The sequence below is a fragment of the Sceloporus occidentalis genome, unplaced genomic scaffold, assembly GCF_023333645.1.
Source record: "Sceloporus occidentalis isolate IW3139 unplaced genomic scaffold, rSceOcc1.0.p SCAF_1, whole genome shotgun sequence".
In the NCBI taxonomy this organism is placed as follows: domain Eukaryota; kingdom Metazoa; phylum Chordata; class Lepidosauria; order Squamata; family Phrynosomatidae; genus Sceloporus; species Sceloporus occidentalis.
This window is the reverse complement of record NW_028316981.1, coordinates 188,240,620-188,254,750: the sequence shown is the minus strand read 5'-3', so window position 1 is coordinate 188,254,750 and position 14,131 is coordinate 188,240,620. Positions and strand designations below refer to the sequence as shown.

The 14,131-nt window shown below is 43.5% G+C and overlaps 1 long non-coding RNA gene across 2 annotated transcripts in view; it reads left to right on the top strand.

Moving 5' to 3' along the window:
- Nucleotides 1-13,170, top strand: part of LOC149323104 (uncharacterized) — a 43,559-nt gene extending 30,389 nt beyond the window's left edge. For both annotated transcript variants that reach the window (XR_016280054.1, XR_016280055.1), the window contains exon 3: nucleotides 12,285-13,170. This is a non-coding gene — a long non-coding RNA (uncharacterized LOC149323104). The remainder of the gene's footprint in view (nucleotides 1-12,284) is intronic.
- The last annotated feature ends 961 nt before the right edge of the window (nucleotides 13,171-14,131 follow it).

The window sequence follows — 14,131 nt, the reverse complement described above, 5'->3', positions numbered from 1 at the left end:
AGGAATTTTTCATATACCTATGAAATGGCATAGTGGTTTGAGTGCTGGAGTACAACTGTGGAAGACCAGGGTTTAATTCCCCACTCAGCCATGAAACTCACTTGCTCTCAGCCTCAGAGAGAGGCAATGGCAAATCTCCTTTGAACAAATCTTGCCTTAGGGTCACCATAAGTAGGAAACTGCTTGAAGGCACACCATCACCACACAACAAATGCAGTTATTTAGGCCTGTTACAGACTGCCCAAATAAAGCTGCTTCGAGTCTCTTTGGAGGTATGCTATTTAAATGAGGCATGGGCCCTAAGAGTCCGGAGGTTGCGCCAAAGCCACACTCCATTCCTAAGCACTGGAGTGCAGCTTTGGTGCAGCTTCTGGATTCTTAGTGTGCATGCATCATTTAAACAGCATACCTCCAAAGAGACCCGAAGCAGCTTTATTTTGGCAATCTGTAACAGGCCTTAGTCTTTAAAAAAGTTGCTCCCATCAGCACCAGCAGGATGGGTGCTTTGGAGGGGGGGGGTATGCTAAACAGGGATGGGAATATTTTTGCTAGACTCAGATTTTGCTGGACTCCACCTCCCAGCATCGCTCACCATTGGTTGTGATGAGGGTTGTGTGAGGGCTGTTAGGAGTTGCATTCAACATAGTGCAACATCTGGAGGGTTATATTATTCCCACTCCTGAGCTATACCTAATTTCCACTTGGGTTGTTCAAATAATAAGTGGGGAAGGAATGATTGAAACTCCCCTTTACATGCTCTGGAGTTCCAGTTAAAACTAAAAGCAGGAAGCTACACCTAGTATTGTTTTGTGTGTGTGTTTAAAGAAGGTGTAGTTGTGAAACATCAGTTTAAAAAAAAAGGATGAGTAAACAGGAGCATTAAAAAAACAGAGGGAAGTTGTGAACAGTTTATGGTACTATAACCTTTAATCGCTCCCTGATTCTGCTTACATTGTAGGAAATTCAGGGCAGATAAAAGGAAGTGCTTCTTCACACAGTACACAGTTAAACTGTTACAATGCCCACCAGCCTAGAAAAGCCTTCAAGAGCAGACTGGGCAAATACATGGAGGATGGGGTTCATGTCTGGCCAAGGCCAGATTATGATGATTGGGGCCCTGGTACAGTTTCTAAAATAAGGGCCCTTCTATGTATGTGTGAGCTATTCCTTGAGTTATGGCATAGACCAGTGGTGGCAAACCTATGGCATGTGCCATCACCCCAGCACAGAGTTCATTATTAGAAACCCAGTACTTACCGCACTTTGCAATAAATAAGTGGATTTTGGGTTGCAGTTTGGGCACTCGGTCTCTAAAAGGTTTGCCATCACTGGCATAGACATTAAAAAATACAATAAAACAATATTCTTTATAGGTGAATAGTGAATTGGAAAAGACGAACAACCTTGTTCCATGCATTTATATTTATTAGTTTGAGTAGCACATTGAATGCTGATGATAACAGAAACAACAGGAGATTTAGGAAGTGAGCAGGCAAGAAGATGAATCAAGTCACCTCTTTCCCCCTCACTATTGGACCCTAACCTGTGAGAGGCCTAGGACAATTGTACCAGCTGAACCACTGATAACTGGCCCTTTCTGTGGCTGCCAGTGGTGACAGTTATATACTATGTCAAAAGCAGTATGCCTCTGGATGGCAATCCCTGAGGAACAAAAGTGTGTGTGCTTACGCCTGTCTTATGAGCTTCCCATAGACACCCAGTGAGCCTCTGTGGGAAACAGGCCTCTGCTTTGAAACTGTGGTTTCCAAACTTTGGTTCTCCAATTGTTTTGAACTTCAGCTCCCAGAATTGCTGACTGTTGGCCAAGATGGCTACGGCTTCTGGGAGTTGAAGTCCAAAACACCTGAAGCATCAAGGCTTGGGGATCACTGAAGCATAAAAATTCCTACAGACTTCAATTGTTTGACTAGAATACTTTTAGAAATGGAAGGATAGAAGTTCTCTGGAGAAAGTTTAAGACAGGGGTGGAGAACCCCTCAAGTCTCAACCAAACTGGCAGAGTGATGGCAGAAGGCACAGTCCAGGAAAGTAGAAAAGTAGTAAGGATGAACAACTGGCTCTGGAGATGGTAGCACTAGCAGTGATTTGGCTTCCTTTCCCCCCTATATTTTATTTTTAAAATATACATAAAAGGATTAAGATTAAAACCAAATAACAAGATCAACCCAAGAACAGTCTGTAAACAGATTACAAAGTTCAAACAACCTTATTTTTCCTCGAATACCCCACCATGGTTTCCTGGTAACAGATTTAAATATGAAGTGGAGTTTACAAAATTCAAAAAGGGAGAGCATTTTTCTTTAAATGGTACACCACATCCATTGGGGGATTCCATTCTGTTAGAACGCTTTTCCATTAAAAGTGAGTCCCATATTCTTCGCCACCAACCCTCCAGGTTCAATTGGCTGGTTTTCCCCTTCTGAGCAATCTCTAGTCTTGTAACAGCAATAAAAAATAATATTAAATGTTTATATTTAAGGTTTTTGTTATGATCAATAAAATTGACAAAGTATTAAAATAGGGCACAAATAAATCTTTTGATTAGGAATCTGAGAGATTATAGAAAGAACATGTTCCCAAAAGTTAAAAATTTGAGTATAATAAAACCACATATAGAGGTATGTTCCTCTATCTGAACAACCTCTCCAACAAAAAGGAATTGAGTTTTTACAAATATATGTCAAGTGAATAGGGGTCATGTACCATTGATGGATAAGTTTCAAGGAACATTCTTTAATGAGAGCCGATCTAGAACTAAATGGGGGAGAGGTGATTCCAGATGTGTTGCCATGTAGAATCTGGTATTCAGATGTTAAGTTCTAATTCCCAGTTCCATTTAGCTGCTAACCCATTACGGTATGACTCTTCCATGAATCCTTTATAAAATAACCTAATAATTCCCTTGGGGGGGCTTATTTGGCTTCCTGGACAATGGTCTGCAGATTCATGGAGGTTGACTTTTGGCAAGGGATGGGTTGCATCTCACAGCAGTTGGTGGGGACATTTTTGCTAAGAAGCTGAAAGATTTGATCAGGAGGGCTTTAAACTGAGTTATCTGGGGAAGGAAGACAGTATTCTTGAGGGCAAGAGTTCATCAAGCACAAACGTTATACAGAGAACAAAGCAAATTGCATAAGAACCCAACAGTGGGAGGAAAAACACCTTTAAAAGGCAAATGGGGGAATTACCCATGAACTTAGATGTCTCTATACTAATGCACTGATCATGGTTCAAAAAAAAAAAAAAACAAGATGAACTTGAACTCTTAGCACAGCAAAGCAAATATGATATAACAGACCTCACTGAAATATGTTGGGATGAGTTTCATGATCGGAATGTAATACTAGAAAGGTATAACCTATTTCAGAAAAATAGACCAAATAAAAAGGGAGGTGGAGCAGCATTATGCATTAAGGATGTGTACACCTGTGAACAAATCCATGACTTCAGTCCTAGAAGTCAAATTGAGAGTATCTGGGTAAAAATTAAGAAGGAGAGAAACAACAGGAGTGGTGCTGGTGGAGTCTACTACAGACCACCAAGCCCAACGTGGATGATTGAACACATGACTACACATTCAGAAAAGAGAAATGTAATACAGTGGGCCCCCTTATTCACGGACTTGCCATCTGTGGATTTGAGCATCCGTGGATGGCAAGCCCATGGGGGGGAGGGGGCAGCAGAGGAAAAGGAAGGCATGGTGTGGTGCAGCGCAGTGCGGCAGAAGAATGGAAGAGGAGGCAAAGGTAGAGGTGGCAGTTGGAAGAGGAGGAGGAGGGGGAGGGAGGAAGAAGAGGTGGTAGGAGAGAGGAAGAGGAATAGGAGGAGGACATGGTCATCCTGGAGGACCAGGAGGTCATCCAGTCGGGCCCAAGAGCCCCCCCCTCAGGAAACGGCACTCCGAAGTGCCGCCCTTGGACCTTCCTTCCATCTAGGTCTTCCTTCCAGCCAAGGGATTCCCAAGATTCACGGTTCCTGCCGCCTGAACAAGTGCATGACCACTGGGGCAGTTGGAGGGGCTTGTCCAGGCCTGACAGGGGTGACAGGAACTGCAAGACTTGGGCATTCCTTGGCTGGAAGGAAGATCTGGATGGAAGGAAGGTCTGAGGGCAACACTTCAGAGTTCTGCTTCTTGGGGGGGCTCTGGGACCCGGCTAGATGACCTTGTGGTCTGTTTTGGCTCCAGACCTGTTGAGACTCCACTGCTCTGCTTCCTGCCCTCCAGGCCTTGCCATGCCACCAAGCAACAGAAGGATGAAGAGTTGGAGGAAGAGGAGAGGAAGGCAAGGTAGGGTTCGGGTGGCTGGGGAGGCAAAGTGCCATTGTTACCAATGGCCACACAGCCATGTGGCCACACCACCACTGAGGCCACACCACCACTGAGCATCCGTGGATTTTGGCATCCGCAGTTGGATCTGGAATGGACCTCCTGCAGACATTGAGGGCCCACTGTAGTAATGAGGGATTTCAACTGTCTTAATATTAGGACCATCAAGCCAAGCCAAACTTGGATGAACAGATGATCACACATTCAGAAAAGAGAGATGTAGTACTACTAAGGGATTTTAACTGTCCTAATATAGGGAAATACTGGTGGTGATGCCATGGTGAAGAATACTGATAGAAATGGGGGTTGATGAGGGATAGGAATTTCTTAAAAGTGAGATATTCAAGGCACAATTTCAAACAGTTCTAATGAGGAGAGGAAATGGAAGGTGGATGTCTAAAGAACTTTAAACTGAGCTAAGACTCAAAAGGGACATGTACAAGATATGAAAAAAGGAGGAAATCATCAAAGAAGAATTCAAATAGCCAGTTCATGTAGGGAGAAAGTTAAAAAACACTAAAGCACAAAAGGAGCTCAGGCTTGCTAGAGAGGTTAAAAACAGTAGAAAGGGCTTTTTTCGTTTTGTTTTGTCCATAGCCATAGGAAGAAGGGAAAGGGCCACTGCATGGAGAAGATGGTGAAATGCTAACAGGGAACAGGAAAAAAAGCAAAGCTACTCAACACCTTCTTTGCCTCTGTCTTTTCTGAAAAGGAAAACAGTGTTCAACTTGGGGAAAATAGAGCAGATGCTGCAGTAGGGGAAATGCAACACAGAATAGGTAAAGAGGTAGTACAGGAATACCTGGGTACTCTAAATGAATTCAGGTCCCCAGGGCCAGATGAACTACATGAAATGGTGTTTAAAGAATTGGCAGAAGTAATTTCAGAACCACTATCAATAATATTTGAAAATTTCTGAAGAACAGGAGAGGTCCCAGCAGACTGGAGGAGGTCATATGTCCCCAACTTCAAAAATGGGAGAACCAAATAATTACTGCCCAGTCAATCTGACTTCAGTACCAGGATACAAGATACTAGAGCAGATCATTAAACAGACAGTGTGTAAGTACTTAGAAAGGAATATCGTGATTACTAAGTCAGCATGGGTCAAAAACATGTCATGCCAGAATAATCTTCTCTCGCTCTCTCCCTCCTTTTTTGTTTTTTGTTTTTTTTTTATAGAATCATAAGTTTGGTAGATGAAGGGAATACTGTGGAATGTAGCATATCTTGATTTCAGTAAGGCCTTCAACAAGGTCCCCCATGATATCTTGCAAAAAAGCTCATACAATGTGGGCAACAGTTAGGTGGATTTGTAATCGGTTGGCCAAACCCAAAAGGTGCCCTGCAATGGCTCCTCTTCATCCTTGAGAGAAGTGACTAGCAACACTGAAATGAAAAGAATTGAAACAACACTGGGCCCAGTGCTATTTAACATCTTTATGACTTGGATGATGAAATAGAGGGCATGCTTATTATAAAAAAAATTTTTTTTGAATTTTAAATTTGAATTTGAATTTTTAAAAAAATACTGGGGGCCCTCCTTTCTTTTCCCACTGAGCTTCACCTCACTCCCACCATCTCCTAAAGCATACAGTTGTTTGAGGAGCAGTGGTGTCACTCCCCCCCTTAGGTTGCCACCTGGTGCAGTCCGTACCCCCTGCACTTCCTACTGATGCCACTGTACCAGACAGCAGTCTGTGTGCTGCATTTTGCCCCAACTATAGCTTCCAGACTATAGCATGGCATGCAATTGAGTGATAGATCTCAATAACCAAATAACACTGTTACTTTCTCCCACCTGTTCCATCCTACTAACAACCCTGTGAAGAAGGTTAGGCTGAGAGAGAATGACCAACCCAAGGCCACCTACTAAATATCATGACCAAGCACAGTCTTTGCAGTGTTAACTCAGTGCACTAACCACTGTGCAACCTGTCTTGCCAAGCTGATTATAGCAATATAGCAATAGCAAGTACATTTCTATACCACTTATCAGTGAACTAACACTCCCTAAGCAGTTTACAATGTGTAAGCCAAATTCCACCAAGAAGGTGGATACTCATTTTACCAACCTACAAAAGGATGGAAGGCTAAGTAGACCTTGGAGCCCTCCTCTAGGACTGAACCTACAACGCTGTGGCTGCAGTACCAGAATTTAACCACCCCTGCCACAACATGGTTTTCTGGATAACACCACTTACTGCAGGCAACAATACCTGGGGACAACATGGAGTAAACCACAAGGCAGGAGCAACTAATCCACACAGCAGTCCCCTTGCCCTCAAGGAGGCTGGTGGTACACAAAAAGAGTAGCTGCTACACAAACTGAGTTTCAAACCACCACCACAGAGCTCATTGCTCAGGTGAAAGCAGCTGCCTTAAGTTCCAAATTAAACTTTAATCAGTTCCATACTCTTTCTTTAACATCAACAGAACAGGATCTGAAGGGCTGCAAACGTTCATGCGCTGGCCTTGCAGCTGAAGGGATGGTGATTTGTGTTTTGTGGTTTCACTGTGGTCTTTTGTTCCATTTACGTTACAGAAAACAAAAACCATTGTGTGTGCACCAGTGGCCAAAAGTATGTGCCACAGCCCAAGCCTCTGCATGCCACAGCCTTGCTAGCAACAATACATAACATATGAGAAGGCTGTGATTTGTGAGAACACACTTTCCCTCTCTGCAGAATGGTCCCAAAAGTTTTCAAGGGCAAGCCACCAAACATACACAGTGCAGCATTATGCCCACCAAAACGTTACTCTTTCTTTGTGCACCACATCATTCCAGGTGAAGGCAAGTGGCATCTAGAAATTGATGCAGTGAGGCAGAGCTTGGGGAAGGGAAGTCCTTTTGGGGTTTCAGCTCTCAGATCCCCTCTCCAGATTCCTGGTGGATTATGGGAGTTGCAGTCCAAATGGTAACTTCCCCAAACACTGCATTTAATCAGAGGTGATTCCTCCCAAATACTGAAAGAGGCCTGTCAGAGGCATAACTGACTGCATATTTTTGCCCACAACTGAACCACCCCTAGAAAGATCTATTTGATAGCAGGTTTCGGGGAAGTTCTTTGCATTCTGACTCACAAGGGGCTATGGACTCTGCCTTGAACTCATCTCTAAAACATAATGAACACTAGCCCTGTGCAGATGTTTAATAGATTCCTGTAGCTATTGTTTCCCACTCCCCATTCTACATTATTATTTAATTTATATTCCACTTTTTTCCCAACAGAGCACCTATGGTGGCTTCCAACATAAATTACAACATATTACAAATAAAAACCAATCCTCATATTAAATTTACTGTTTGTCTTTTCTGCCCTAAAAGTTTGCCTATTTATTTTATCCAGTGTGTGCTCTCCACTTCCTGGCGAATGTAAGGTCCCCATCTGGCCCATTCATTACTAGATGCTGGAAAGCAGTGGTTTCAAAACTACAGTTTGCCCTTCAGATTCACAAGGGTTTGGTTGTGGGACTTCCCATGGATGCAGAAAAACACAAATAATCACACCCTATATTATTACACTGTGGTGATGTGAAGACATACACTTCAGCGTATCCACATTTACATTGTCGCCATTTAATAATATGCAGTTTGACAATCCATGAATGATCAAATTCACAGATCTGAAGCCCATGGCTCTGAAGGGCCAACTATACTTTCCTTCTTCTTCTTTTTTTTTTTTTTTTTTAGTTTATGCAAAGAATATTTAGCCCCCAGCTGTTGTTGGACTGCCCCTTCCATCATCTCTCATCATTGGTTATAGCAGCTAGGGCTGATAAAATTTGAAGTCCAGCAAAAGCTGGAGGATTCCTGCTTTGCACAGCCTTGGATTATGTGCTAGTCCTCCTGCACTGCTCAGCTAGCTTGGGGCAGGCATGTTACCACCTGAATTCCTAGCTTGGTCTTTAAAAAAAACAAACCTAATTTTAACAATAAGGTTAGTAGAGAGACAGCATGGCACAGTGTTGAACTGTGACTCTGGATACCAGGGTTCGATTCCCAACTCAGCTATGAAACCCACTGAGTGACCTTGGGCAAGTCAAATACCCTCAATCTCAGGAGAAAGCAATGGCAAACCTCCTGTGAACAAATCTTGCAAAGAAAGCCCCATGATAGGTTTGCCTTAGGGGTCGCCATACTTTGGAAACAACTTGAAGCCACACAAGTTCCAGTTGCAATACAAAGATGAACTGTAAAAACAAACAAGAAAAATACATCATCACAATGAGAAGAAAGGTATGTCTTATCTGTAGGATGGTTTGGGAAAAGGAGACAGGAAATGCTTAATTTCTCCAAGGGGGACAACCAAAGTCTGCAGTGTCATAATTACCAAAATAAATAATGGTAAACCATGTTTTCCCAATGGACCTAAATATCCCGAAGATAGGAGATTCCTGTCCAGTCTTAGAACCTGAGCAGGGTCAGACTGGCTAGTACTTGGATGGCACACCATCAATGAATACCAGGTGCTGTAGGCTGCATTTCAGATGAAGAAACTGGCAGTACCATCTCTGAGTGTTTATTGCCTAAGAAAATCCTTTGAAATTCATGGGGTCACCATTGGTTTATAGGCGACTTGAAGGCAGGTAGTACACACATACATATATATGTGTGCACATGCACACATATATGCACATATTTCCCCAAATGGATCTGGCTAAAGAGCACAGAAATCAAGGAAGCCAAGGCCATGAGTTTGCAAGACCTGAACAAAGCTGGTAATGATTCTTGTCATTGTTATTAATTGCTTACCCACGTCTCCCTATGGATTGAGATGGGACAGGGGATCTGGAGGTCTCTCTTTTATACCCTCCCCATAAGTTGAAGCTGACCTGAGTTCAAATAACAACAACAAGGAAGACCACAGAAAACCTTAAGAAAAAGACCCCTTGCAAGGATTCCTGTCTACCGATCAAGGAATCATGCACTGCAGAGTCAAGAGTGGCCTGAAATGGGTGGAACAAAGAAAGCATGATTGAGACAAAGAAGGGGGGAAAGCTGAGATGATGAGAAAGAAGTGCAGGGAATAGGTGGATAAAAAACAAAAAAGGAGCACTGAAGTCGAGTAGGCTACGAATAAAACTGTGTGGATGAGAACCAGAGCTGTAAATACCGAGGAGTGTTCTCTGCCAACCGTGAACTTTGGGTCCAAGCCAGAATAACTTTGGATTGGAAGGAAAAGATGGAAATAGTCAAATTGTGATTCAGTTGTGAATTGCAACCATGGGGTCCCAGTTCAAAGGCAGGGGGAGCATGAGGCTGAAGTGGGAAAGGGAGATATCAAGGCACCTCATCTGATCTGACCCTCTCCCAGCCCCTCTCCAAAGTGAAGGGTTAAAGCGCTCCTGACATTTGGTAAAGCAAAATGCAAATAGATCCTAAAACCTATGAAAGCCTCCACCTGCAAACCCAGCCAAAACCAACTTTCTCTTTTTGGCCAATGGACGTGTTCAAATAGATCTTTCTAGGGAGGATATAAAAACCATGTTGAACTTTTGCATCAAACCCCAAGCCCCATGATAGATTTTTCTTTTTTTCTACCACGGCAGACTTTTGGAAGCAATTTGCAGAAATGTGCTGTTAAAAAATATTGGCAAAAGTTAAGAACAAAGAAAAAGGAGAAGAAAGCCTGAAACAAAATAGGGAAAGAGGGGGAGAAAGAGGGGAGACGAAGAGAGAAGAGCAATTGGCCCGTAAAGCAGGGAGGGGAATTGCCCAGGCCAAATGGATTTATAGACTGTGAGGGGAGAAAGGAGGGGATGGAAAAAGGCCTTTTGCTCAAGAGGGGCCCTGGCTGCTGGAAAGCCCAGGCGGATTGGGGTGGGAGTGGGATGACTGGGACCCCTGGAGCCTATGTCTGGCCCCTTGGGGTCCTTTGGGCCTCCCAGAGCCCCCCTTGTTTGGAAAAAAGCTGGATTGAGCCAAGGCCTTCTTGGCAGACCCCAAATTGAAGGAGGTTCCTCAGTGTGGGTGCTGCCAAAACAGCAGAATGAGGGAAAGAGGGAAGGCAAGGAAGGCTGGAAGGTGTTTTTGGCCCAAGTCCCAGTGCGGAGGTTGGGGGGGCAGGAAAGGACAGGGCCTGCTGGAAGGGAACGTGTGTTTCCACTTTGGGAGTGTGAGTGTGGGTTGTGTGTGTGCACACTCACGCGTGCGTACGTGCATCCATGTGGCATTGCTCTTACTTAATAGAACAAAAGTTCAGGGGACCAAAGGAGGTAAAGGCAACCAGCCATGTGGCACCCTAAGAAAGGCCTTCCTGTCCCCTCTAGGGTGGGGAAGGAGATTTCCAGAGGATGGCAGTGTGGTGGGAGTCTTCAAGTCTCCTCTCAACTTGAAGGCAACATCCTTGCTTTCATCCTTGTCATCCAAGGACCAGTCATCCTTAAAAACTGAACTTGTCATCTCAGCTCCACACCAAAACTTGTCCCCCAGGGACCATCCTCAAAACTGAACATATCACCTCATCTCCACACCAAACTCGTCCCTCATTAAAAAAAATAATAATCTTTAAAACTTGTCACCTCATCTCCACATCAAACCTTGTCCCTAATAGTTTTTTTGTGGATTTTTCGGGCTATGTGGCCTTGTTCTGGAAGAATAAATTCCTGACGTTTTGCCTGAATCGGTGGCTGGTGTCTTCAGAGATGAAGGTGCCAGCTACAGATGCAGGTGAAACGTCAGGAACAAATTCTTCCAGAACGCCACATAGCTCAAAAAATCCACAATAAAATATGGATGCGAGGGGATGAAAGCCTTCAATTTCACCTTGTCCCTAATGATCTTCCTTAAGAATTAACTTATCCCCTCATCTCCATACCAAACTGTGTCCCCCAAAGTCCATCCTTAAAACTGAAGGTGTCTCCTCACCAAACCTAGCCCCTAATGATCATCCTTAAGAATGAACGTGTCACCTCATCTCCACACCAAACCTTGTCCCCCCCAACAACCATCCTTAAAATTTAAGTTGCCATCTCATCTCCATACCAAACCTTGTCCACCAAGGACCATCCTTAAAACTGAACTTGTCACTTCATCTACACACCATACCTCATCTCTATATCAAAACTCCACACAGTTTTTGTATTCCTTTAGACTTTCTCACACACTGCTTTATAGGTCTGTCCATGGACTCTTGACTCCACCCCATGCATCTGAGGAAGTAGGCTCAAGTTTACAAAGCTCATGCTACCAATATATCCTTTTCAGTTACAGTCAGTCCTGTGTATCCATGGATTCAACTATCCATGGATTATATGTATATATATGGGAGGCAGCATGGCATAGTGGTTTGAGTATTGACTGTGACTCTGGAGCCCAGGTTTGATTCCCAGCTTGGCCATGTAAACCCACTGGGTGACCTTGAGTAAGTCACACACTCTCAGCCTAGAGGAAGGCAACAGCAAACCTCCTCTCAACAAATCTTGCCAAAAAAAACAACAACACCCATGATTGGGTCACCTTAGTTTCACCATAAGTCGGAAATCACTTGAAGGCACAGAAGAAGAAAAAACCCTACACACACATATTCCAAAAAGCAAATTTTGATTTTGCCATTTTATATAAGGGACACAATTTTACTATGCCATTGTATTTAATGGGAATTGAGCACCCATGGATTTTGATATCCACAGAGGGTCCTGAAACCATGCCCTAGAGGATTCCAATGGCCTACTGTAGTCTCAAAATTGTTGCAAAATACCTTTGCATACTGATTTTCCAGTCTAACGTTGCTAGGTCTTTGAATTCTGTCAATTTTGGTGACTCTGTGAATTTCATGGGGTTGTCTTAGCCAAGGAACACTTGGAAGTGGTTTTACCAAATATTTACCAAATATTTCTTGTTTACCTTTAAAATGGCTGCTACATCTGAAGAAAATGTCTCCATTTCTGCTTCCATTTACTCCTTCCTTTGCCTTTTCCTTCTTCCCTACAGCACACACACCTGAAACTTTTTTGCAAACCTGTGGCCTGTACCAGTTCATCTTGGAAGTGAAGGAAGTTAACATGATGGAGAATTCCTTGCATGTTGAAAACTAGCCTGTCAGGGGAAAAGAAGCCATAGCTGATGGTATAAATGGATGATAGGGTTGTCAAGAGGGAAAACTGGAGAGGGCTCCTGTTGCTTTAGCAATTCTTTGGAAGAGGGCATTTCCACAGGTGTTGTTACCTGGTTGAGTGGCAAGCAATACCTGCTGAAATGTGCTCTTCTACACTAGAGACTTTATGACATGGGGAAAATAATGTGATTAACATTTTCACACACATCGCAAGTAAATTGCCATTATTCCAGGAACAAACAGGCAATAAACAGCAACAAACCATTCAGCAACAAATCATTCATGAACCAGTGTGGTTTGGACTATGACTCTAGAGACCAGGGCTTGATTTCCCATTCGGGCATGAAACCTACTGGGTGACCTGGAACAAGTCACACACTCTCAGCCTCAGGGGAAGGCAATGGCAAACCTCCTCTGAACAAATCTTGCCAAGAAAACCCTGTGATAGTGTTACCCTATGGTTGCTACAAGATCTTTCTACATACTGACTATATCTTTGAATACAACCACCCTCTCTACTTTTCACTCTGATGACCCTAATGGTAGAGGAAACATTCTGTGAGTGACCTCCACTTGCAGGCTGGAACAGAAGAAGGGTGATGGGATAAGGAAGAAACATCAGCAGCATTGGTAATGACGCTTTGGACAGTTACTTATTTGGACTGCAAGTCCCAAAATCCCCCTGCCACCTCAACCCCTTTTCCGTTGCCTGGGACTCAGGGTGAAGTCACTGCCCAAAAAAAGTAAAATCTTCAAGCTCTGAATGACAGACTACATTTAACAGTAGCATATACTACTAATATACTACTAATATGTATATATATTGACAATTATTTTTCTATTGATGTATATTTTCCCCTGCCAGGGTGGGATAGAGGTGCTTGGGGAGCATTCTGCCTCAGTCCGGCTTTGGGTTGCATGCAACATGACTTGGGTGATCAGCTGTTTGGTCTTAGGTCTCTGATCTTGCCTTTTATTCTTACAGATAAAGGTGCTAGTGACAGCACAGACACTAGCCAATAGGTGCCAACACTCAGACCGCTACACCACACTTGAAATATCTTCTGTTGGTTATGAATTTGTTTCCAAGCCTAATTCAAGGCATTGGCTTTGATACTGAAAGCCCTAAATGGTTTGGTCCAACTACTTCAAGGGGTGTCTTTCATTCATATAATATTCTTGAGTCAATAAACTGGACTGGACATTGTGTGTCCCTCCTCACATCACTGATACCCACAAAGAGCTCCAGTAGCTGCCAAAGTGACTTTGGGTTGGAAAAAAAAACATTAGTGGCCAAAAAGGGGAAAAAAGGTAAAGGTATTTCCCTTTGACAAGATTGTCACGTCGTGCCCGACCATAGGGACCCTACAGGCATACATCAGTTAGCAAAGCCTCTGACAAAGAAGCTCCTTTTTACAAAGTCTGTGCCCCTTTTTTGTCCTCATCCTTAATCTAGCTGGATCAGCATTGAGAAGATAGTGAGGGAGGGCTGGACTTTCGGTGTCGGCAGCACATCTGCAGTAAACAATGCAGCGAAAGCATACAGTGAAAGTATGGGATTGTGCTCTAGCTGATCCTCCTATAGCTGTGTGTGTGCTTACAACTGGCAAAGTAAAGAGCAGCTGCCTCCAGAATCCCTTGTTCAGAATGCATAAACAGCAAACAAAGGCAACAGAGAAAACATTGATCTCTGTGTTTGGACACCAAAATGGAAATCATAAGA